The following is a 10,028-nucleotide window of genomic DNA, read 5'->3' as shown; positions in this document are numbered from 1 at the left end:
GGAAGTGCAGTAGACATTAGTATACATGAATATGGGAAGTGCAGTAGACATTAGTATACATGAATATGGGAAGTACAGTATATATTAGTATACATTGATATGGGAAGTACTGTATACATTAGTATACATGAATATGGGAAGTATAATAGACATTAGTGTACACAAATATGGGAAGTACAGTATACATTAGTGTACACAAATATGGGAAGTATAGTAGACATTAGTATACACAAATATGGGAAGTACAGTATACATTAGTATACATGAATATGCAAAGTACAGTAGACATTAGTATACATTGATATGGGAAGTACTGTATGCATTAGTATACATGAATATGGGAAATATAGTATACATTAGTATACACAAATATGGGAAGTACAGTAGACATTATGATTGATATACATACAGTAAATTTGGGAAGTGCAGTAGACATTACGATTAGGATACATAAATATGGGAAGTAAAGTAGACATTAGTATACATGAATATGGTACGTACAGTAGGTATTAGTATACATGAATATGGGAAGTACAGTAGACATTAGTATATGTAAATATGGGAAGTACAGTAGACATTATATATGAATATGGGAAGTAAAGTAGACATTAGCATATGTGAATATGGGAAGTACAGTAGACATTATACATGAATATGGGAAGTACAGTATACATTAGTATACATAAATATGGGAAGTACTGGACAGTAGACATTAGTATACATAAATATGGGAAGTACAGTAGACATTAGTATACCCAAATATGGGAAGTACAGTAGACATTATACATGAATATGGGAAGTGCAATTTAAATTAGTATACACGAATATGGGAAGTACAGTAGTATATATATATATATATATATATATATATATATATATATATATATATATATATATATATAGATGGGTGATACAGGGGCAAACGCAGGATTTTCAGAAGGGGGTTTCCAGAGGGGGCGGAGCAAAGCACGGAGATAAATAATAATAAAATAAATATATATATATATATATATATATATACACTTACAGCAACAGCAGTGTAGACCCCTGGGCATAGCAATGTATTGGGGCCCCTACCTATCCTCCAGTGGTAGGGGTGTGGGAAGCTTTGATGTCCCACGGGTGGTAGGGGGTATTATATCAACCGCTCAGCATGTAGGGCCTGGATCAGTAATTTCCACTAATTACCCCTTTACTGCACAGATGGTGGGAGATGAGGTGGGAGAGAGGGGGCATTGGGCTGAATGAAGGGGTCCTGATACATAACATCCTGGGTGGTAGAGGATGTTTAATATGCAGAGGAGGGGTGCATAGTGGAGTGGGCTTATTATTCATAATTTTCTGGTGGGAGGGCAGCTTGCTTGACTGCAGTTATCTCCAGTTCCCAGAAATAGATTTCTTAGATTTTAATGGAATTAAAAACTACATAATCCCACCTACCAAATTCTATTGGGGACTAGGGGATCAGAGTTCAGGAGGCAGAGCAATCTGCCAACGAGCATATAAAACTACATACCAGGTGTGTGGAGCTGGAGCAGTAACCAGCTGCTGGAAGGCTGATATCTCTGGTTCTGGGAAAAGTAGAGAAAAGTTACTAGTGTTGATTAAAGGGGGAGAGTCCCAGCTTTTGGAATATCCCCTCAGAAAAACTCTAAGTCAGACAGAACCTGAAATATCTGACTGGGAAGAGCAATTAACAGGCTTGGATGGGGACCACAAATTCGTGTACCCATGGAAAGAGGGGACCCTCAGCTTTCAGACTAGCGTCCTTAGACTCCTGGGGGGTTTCCGGGTTCCCAGAAACCCCCCTGCGTGCGCTACTGTGATAAATCAGACAGCGGCACTCCGAGGAGAATTTTCAAAGAGATTATATTAAGATGGACACCAACAGGTAGTTCCAACTTTTCGGGACTCGTAGGCCCCTTTGTCAAGGTGCTAGTGTATCTGACTGATCTGTGCAGTATCATCAAAACTCGCCGCAAAAACATGTTGTACTTATCTTTCTTATTTACTGGTGAATTTGTATTCAAATTCACCAGTACAAATGATAGTAAATTTGCCAATCACATGGAACACTATGGCCATATATGGCCATATATGGCCATGTTCTATCGATTGCATATGCATTCGTACCAGCCGAATACAGGTGACCTGGCCGTATTACATACGGCTGTATAACAGATCAAATGAGTATTAACGAATGCATCGTACCCATTTGACCTTAGTAAACTTACCCCTATGTCTCAGTATTTAGAAATGTGGTGCCATTAGTACTTCTTTTTTAATCATATGTGCTTCAGTTTAATAAATATTGATCAGCATGCTATTTACAATTTTTGATAAGAAGGTCTTCAAAAATTTGCTGTACACTCAAAAATAGCATTAGCAGGTTCTATTGTACAGTATATACGTGATGCTGAATGTTTCAGAGGTGCTGCATTACAGCATGACTGCTCATTTAAGCACTGCATTGGGAATGACTTATGTTTGCAGCTTCAGTACTGGTGAACACACAGCTTAATGCAGCAGTCAGTTGCAAAACGATTTAGTCAGAAATACTGTAAAAGAGGTCAGGTGTACAATTTTACAAATTCTTACACAAATCCACAATATCATTAGTGTTTTACATTGCTTAAAATTGTCTCAATATGCTGAAACTAATAATAATTCTGGTTTGGAAGTAAGTAAAAAGCAAATAACACAAAAAAAGCAACGCTCTTTCTTAATAAGGAGTGAATCAAATTTTTAAAATATATAAAAATTAATATTAATAGGACACTTCAATTTTGCCTCAAATTGCATATGATTCCATGCATATTTATACAATTCAAGTACATATAAATGAAAGTAAATGATAAAAATGAATAAAAATGCTTTATAACCAGATCTCACGTGGGGAGGGAGACCCCCAAACTGGGGTGAGGGTGTGACCTGCACTGTCCACAAAATGAGTCACAAATGGATGGAGTCCAATGTCTGGCTAATTGTAATCCTGTGTGCCAACTGAGGGAGTAGCTGATGTTGGAAGCCTACCTTCAACCTTGTGGCAATTTGTATCCAATAAAACAGAGAATGAGCCAAAGACTTCCAATAGTTAGGGACCCCATGGTCAGAAAAGTAAGCAGGTGAATACTCCAACATGCTCCCTGGATCTGAAATAGGAAAGCACCACCAACGCGTTTCACTGGACTAGCGACAGCTTTATCAAGGTGTACTGTAGACTGATATTTATACCCAGTGTCCTCTGGGATTAATTTGCATAATGCATGGATTCACTCATTAAAACGGTTTAATAACCACACTTTTTATTAACAACCTAACGGAGACAGACCATATCAAACCAGATATAACTCTTACATAGAGAAAAGTTAAATATAAATTAAACATTTAATAATTCAATAGTTTTGTACAATATGACCCCTGGAATTACTTCCAGGTTAATAAGATTGCATCATTGTGTGTAAAGCACTGACTAAAGACAGCACTGACTAAAGTTGTGAATGATCTGGTCACTGCTAAGTCTAAAGGCCACTACTCACTACTAATTCTTCTAGATCTCTCTGCTGCTTTTGACACTGTTGACCACACACTTCTCATAGAAACACTACAATCCCTAGGTATTAAAGACACAGCCCTCTCTTTGTTCTCCTCCTACCTATCTAACCGCTCCTTTAGTGTTCGTTTCTCTGATTCTACCTCCTCTTCGCTACCTCTTTCAGTTGGAGTACCTCAGAGTTCAGTTTTAGGTCCCCTGCTTTTCTCAATCTATATTTCATCTCTTGGCAAACTAATCAGCTCCTTTAGATTTCAGTATCATCTGTATGCGGATGATACTCAGCTCTACCTATCCTCCCCGGACCTGTCCCCATCTGTATTGAGCTGTGTCTCTGAATGCCTTTCTGCTGTTTCATCCTGTATGTCATCTCGCCACCTCAAACTTAATATCTCAAAAACAGAATTAATTATATTTCTGCCAATAAATAGTAGTTACCAACCTGATATCTCTATTGCTGTTGAGAAGATGACAATCACTCCTACCTCTCAAGCTCGCTGCCTAGGTGTTATCCTTGACTCAGAACTTTCCTTTGTACCCCACATTCAATCTGTCTCAAAATCATGCCACATGCACCTAAAAAACATATTTAAAATTCGCCCTTACCTTACACAAGACACTGCAAAAACTGTAATCCATGCTCTCATCATCTCACGCATTGATTATTGCAATAGTCTCCTTATTGGCCTTCCCCAATACAGACTCTCACCACTACAGTCCATCATGAATGCAGCTGCAAGGCTAATCTTCTTAGGAAAGAAAAACAGTTTGTATCCCTATTGCACACTGAATGAGAAATATACATATAATAATCAGATTATCTTGTTTGTCTGATTATTATATGTATATTTCTCATTCAGTGTGCAATAGGGATACAAACTGTTTTTCTTTCCTAACCAGATTTACCCCTCCCTGTTGGCACCTGAATGACAGACCTCTGATTGAGCAGCTTACCAATAAAAATGTTGTGCAGTTGAGAGGCATAGATGGGTCAGCAATAGGAGGGATTGCTGACACCTGAGTGCCATTGGAGAAGCCAGGGGTATCTCCAGGTAAGCTGGCTCTCAGATGTTGTAAAGCCATTATCATGTGGCCTTACACTGGGCTATTAGGCCCATAAATTTGTTATTGTGCATGGGATGGGTTTGGGAGTGTGATTCCCCCTTTGTTGGTATGGCTGGTCTGCTCCAGGGTAGCACACCCTAACACTTTATTAACATTTATGTTTTTTCCCTATTGTATGTATTATTTTAATCACACCTTCACCTCCCTACATAGCACTTATGTGCTTCTTATTTAACACTTACTAATTTTCATTTGTGTGCTGCCCTGGAGTAGTCAGCCTGTGTCGGCATGTTGGGGGCCCACACCCCAGACCCATACCCAGTGTTAGGGACCCCCAGTGACAGAGACGCCTTGACGTACGGCCTGGGGGCTTAACCCTATATCTGCAGATATATGCAACCAAGATCTCTGTATTGTCTGATTATTATATGTATATTTCTCATTCAGTGTGCAATAGGGATACAAACTGTTTTTCTTTCCTAACCAGATTTACCCCTCCCTGTTGGCACCTGAATGACAGACCTCTGATTGAGCAGCTTACCAATAAAAATGTTGTGCAGTTGAGAGGCATAGATGGGTCAGCAATAGGAGGGATTGCTGACACCTGAGTGCCATTGGAGAAGCCAGGGGTATCTCCAGGTAAGCTGGCTCTCAGATGTTGTAAAGCCATTATCATGTGGCCTTACACTGGGCTATTAGGCCCATAAATTTGTTATTGTGCATGGGATGGGTTTGGGAGTGTGATTCCCCCTTTGTTGGTATGGCTGGTCTGCTCCAGGGTAGCACACCCTAACACTTTATTAACATTTATGTTTTTTCCCTATTGTATGTATTATTTTAATCACACCTTCACCTCCCTACATAGCACTTATGTGCTTCTTATTTAACACTTACTAATTTTCATTTGTGTGCTGCCCTGGAGTAGTCAGCCTGTGTCGGCATGTTGGGGGCCCACACCCCAGACCCATACCCAGTGTTAGGGACCCCCAGTGACAGAGACGCCTTGACGTACGGCCTGGGGGCTTAACCCTATATCTGCAGATATATGCAACCAAGATCTCTGTATTGTCTGATTATTATATGTATATTTCTCATTCAGTGTGCAATAGGGATACAAACTGTTTTTCTTTCCTAACCAGATTTACCCCTCCCTGTTGGCACCTGAATGACAGACCTCTGATTGAGCAGCTTACCAATAAAAAAAAAAAAAAAAAAAAAAAAAAAAAAAAAAAAAAAGGCTAATCTTCTTAGCAAGACGTTCATCGTCTGCAAAGCTTCTCTGTCAGTCACTTCATTGGTTACCTGTATTCTACCGTATTCAATACAAAATTCTTTTACTTACACACAAAGCCATAAACCAAACTACACCAACATACATATCTTCTCTTATCTCAAAGTATCTTCCAACCCGACCTCTACGCTCCTCCCAAGATCTGCGTCTCTCATCCACACTCATTACTCGCTCCCATTCCCGACTTTCTGCGGGCTGCACCCACTCTGTGGAATGCCCTCCCAAGCACAATAAGACTCTCCCCCAGTCTCCAACCCTATAAACATTCTCTGAAAACTCATCTCTTCAGGCAAGCTTATCAAATTCCAGAACCAGTCACGGAACCTTGCATTCTGGTGGAATCGATGCAATAAAGAATACAGTATCTATCCTTATGTATCAATGCCTATTTCCCTATAGATTGTAAGCTTGCGAGCAGGGCCCTCCTACATTTTGACTGTCTGTAAATACCCTGTTTTGTTGTATCACTGTCCCCTTTGTAAAGCGCAATGGAATATGCTGCGCTATATAAGAAACTGTTAATCAATAAATAATAAATAAATAAAGCACATGTTATAATCACATGCTCTAATCACATGCAGTGATTCAACCGATCATATTTTGTTATGATTGAAGTCACTCTTAGGGTGAATCACATTCATAACAAAATGTTGTTATGAATGTGATTCACCCTAAGAGTGACTTCAATATCAGTCCACAGCACACAGCAGTACACCTTCATAAAGCTGGCGCTAGTCCAGTGAAATGAGTTGGTGGTGCTGTCCTATTCCAGGTCCAGGGGGCATATTGGAGTATTCACCTGCTTACTTTTCTGACCATGGGGCCCCTAACTATTGGAAGTCTTCAGCTCATTCCCTGTTTTATTGAATACAAATTGCCACGAGGTTGAAGGTAGGCCTCCAACATCAGCCACTCCCTCAGTTGGCACACAGGCTTACAACCTGCCGGACATTGGACTCCATCCATTTGGGACTATCGTTTTGTGGACAGTGCAGGTCACACCCTCACCCCAGTTTGGGGTCTCCCTCCCCACATAAGATCTGGTTATAAAGCATTTTTATTCATTTTAATCATTTAATTTCATTTATATGTACTTGAATTGTATAATTATGCATGGAATCATATGCAATTTGATGCAAAATTGAAGTGTCCTATTAATATTAATTTTTTAAATATTAAAATGAATATATTATTTTTTAATTTGATTCACTCATTATTAAGAAAGAGCGCTGCTTTTTTCTGTGTTTTTTGGTGTTTATATTGTGGGGACTGACCCTCCCCACGCTGGCAGCTGCTTAAATAAGCAAGCCACTTATTACAAGCGCTCTTGGGGGGCAACACTTTGGTGCTGACTCTTCCGGTGGTTTCTAAGTAAAAAGCAAATGATTTTTTATTTGGAACAAACCATGTTACAATGCAAGGGGTGCAAATACATTTATATTTTTCTGTGCAGGGTAACTATTGACTACTTTTACATGTAGGACACAAGTGTTACACAGCTTAATCTTTACACTGCAATTAAATGTCAAATCTGTCTCTCTACACAATTCGTGACACATGCAGTGCATCATGGGTATGCCAAGATGCACATTTACTATTTTTTTTTTTTACTTCCGATTCAGAATCAGAATAATGCCCTTGCCCTTGACACTTGCCAAAACATTATTATTTCATGTTTCAACACAATTGTTTGTTTATGGTAATCACAATAATCTTGGCCTTGATGCAAAGTTGCTGAAAGATGTGTGCTGGGAAAAAAATGTATTTTTTGGTTCATATGCAGAGTTCTTAACATGCTACTACTGTACATGAGTATGTGTACCATAGAGTATGTGTGTTTGCTACTGGTTATTATTATCAGTGTACACTTACCCCTGCCCTAAAAGCTACAGTACAATTGCTGTATTTTATGCAACTAAACAGATGAATTCTTTCCTTTTGTTACGGTCATACTTGCCTACCCTCCCAGAAGCTGTGGGAGACTTGTTTTTTCAGGTAGTCCCCCGTAGCCACGGAAGAGTAAGTAACCTGCCTGCTTCCAACTAAGTGGGCAGGATGGGGTTTAAATAACTGCAATCATGGCGATGGTAAGCGGATGGGGCTAAAAGAAGTAAGTCACATCATTTAGTGGGGCCTAAAAATGTATCAGGGGAGTGCAGTGGGAAAATAATGGATTTATCTGCAGCCAGCAGGAGGTTTAAATAGATCGGCTATCAGCAGTAGATGTGGACCTCTGGACTTTTATCCATTCAACAGCTTCCAGGTAGACCCGTTTTGATTATACCATCACACATGTTTGGTCTGCATTTTTTGTGGACAAAAGAATAGGGTGAGAGTCCTCTGATTCACACTCTGTATATCTTGTTTGCCATATGTAATTTAATTAAAACAGTATTACACTATTTCCATCATTCTTATCTTTACATACCCATATTACATGGTTGTAGAGTTATGAAAGGAAGGTGAAGTCGGTGGTGATGTGCATGTCTCTGGTACGGTTTTATCACCTTAAGAACCTTTAAGAATTTTTTTTTAAGTGTTGCAGTATCACACTATTGTATCTTCTCTCATTCTTTCTGAGCATTCCCATCTCACATAAAAACACTGAAGGAAAAGAAAAAGTTTCCTATTAACAGAGCGCCCAGGGATTTTATGATGATTTTATGAAATGGTATTTCATTTTCCATAAGAGTCCTTCAGGCAGCTGAACGCACGGTTTATTGTTTTGTTACTTTTGTACTAAAGATGTAACAGTTTGCCCTGCCCCCCAAAGCGACCTGCTGTGTCTCCTCTCTGGCCTTATTGAAGAGAGGAGGCAAAAAAAGTGGTTCAGGCGCATAACCATGCCCTCACTTAACTTTGCCTATATGAATTTGCTCTGCTACAGCCCAGTTTTGCTTATTCGGAGGACTCTGCATTCCCTTCACTGGGTGCATCCATACTTGGAGCATGAGCAATGTAAATTAATGCTAGATAGGTGGACTGAGGCATGAATGGCCTACAGGGGCAGTACCAATGGATTAGCAATGGGGCTGCTGGAGCTGCAGCTCCAGACACACACTCCAAAATAGTCCCACAGCATCTGCAGAAGTCTTTGCTGTTCTATACAGGAAAACATTTCCTGCTACTGCAGACTGCAGCTCCTAGGTACCACTCCCCTCCAGCATTAACAACACCCCCACACCCTACCGGCCTCAGCTCACATGGAATAAAGCCTGGCACCAGGCATAGTTGTTTTGCACATGATCGTGGCACAGTGGAAGGCTCCCTCCCTGCACCATATACTCACTGTCTCTAAGCGCCTCATTACAAAAAGGCCCTAGGGCTGCACAAGCAACATGCATAGGCTCCATTCCTGCCAGTAGTAACTACCTGCAGACTCCAACTGGCCCTGTTCTTCAGAGCTCCTCCCACTTCCATGAATAGGTGGATCCAAAAGAATCACCAGCCTGTTGTCAATGACCAGTGCTGTTCTCAGCTGATAAGACCTCCAGGGTGAGGTGAAGGGTGGGAGGTAGCTTCTCCTCTATTCTGCTGTAGTAGCTGCTCCTAAGTAGTCTCAGCCGTAAGCGGCACTAAAAGATGCATCTCACATTGGCACCTGATGTCAGGACACAGAATGATACAGTACCTGGCCAAGAGGGGGAAGATGCAAAAGAGACTGAATGAGGTGGAATGTATCAAAGCAAACCCATGTACAGTAAACAAAGAACAGGGCTAGTATCAAAGGATTATGAGAATGGACTAGCATTGCAGTTAGTAGTGGGGTGGTCTGAAAGGATGCACTGTAGGGCATAATGTAATCTGATGGCACTTCTAAATTGAGAGGAGACACCACAGTTTGGCATAGTGATGTGTGTGAATGTGGGTGCAGCTATAGTTGGGATAATGCGGGGCTCTAGAAGTTATCAAGGCTCTACAGTGGCATAATGTGGCAGCATATTGTGACATATTATGATAAATGCAATGTGATATAATATACTTGGACTAAAATGTGGCATAATTTTGACAGAGCTACAGTAAAGTATAATGTGGTGGGGCTGTACAGTGGGACATAGTGTTGATAACACTATATTGTGGCATAATGTTGATGGGTACTAGAGTGTGGAATAATTTGTG

Source organism: Crinia signifera, chromosome 5 (assembly GCF_055691185.1).
Source record: "Crinia signifera chromosome 5, ASM5569118v1, whole genome shotgun sequence".
Lineage (NCBI taxonomy): Eukaryota > Metazoa > Chordata > Amphibia > Anura > Myobatrachidae > Crinia > Crinia signifera.
This window is presented reverse-complemented; position numbering follows the sequence as displayed.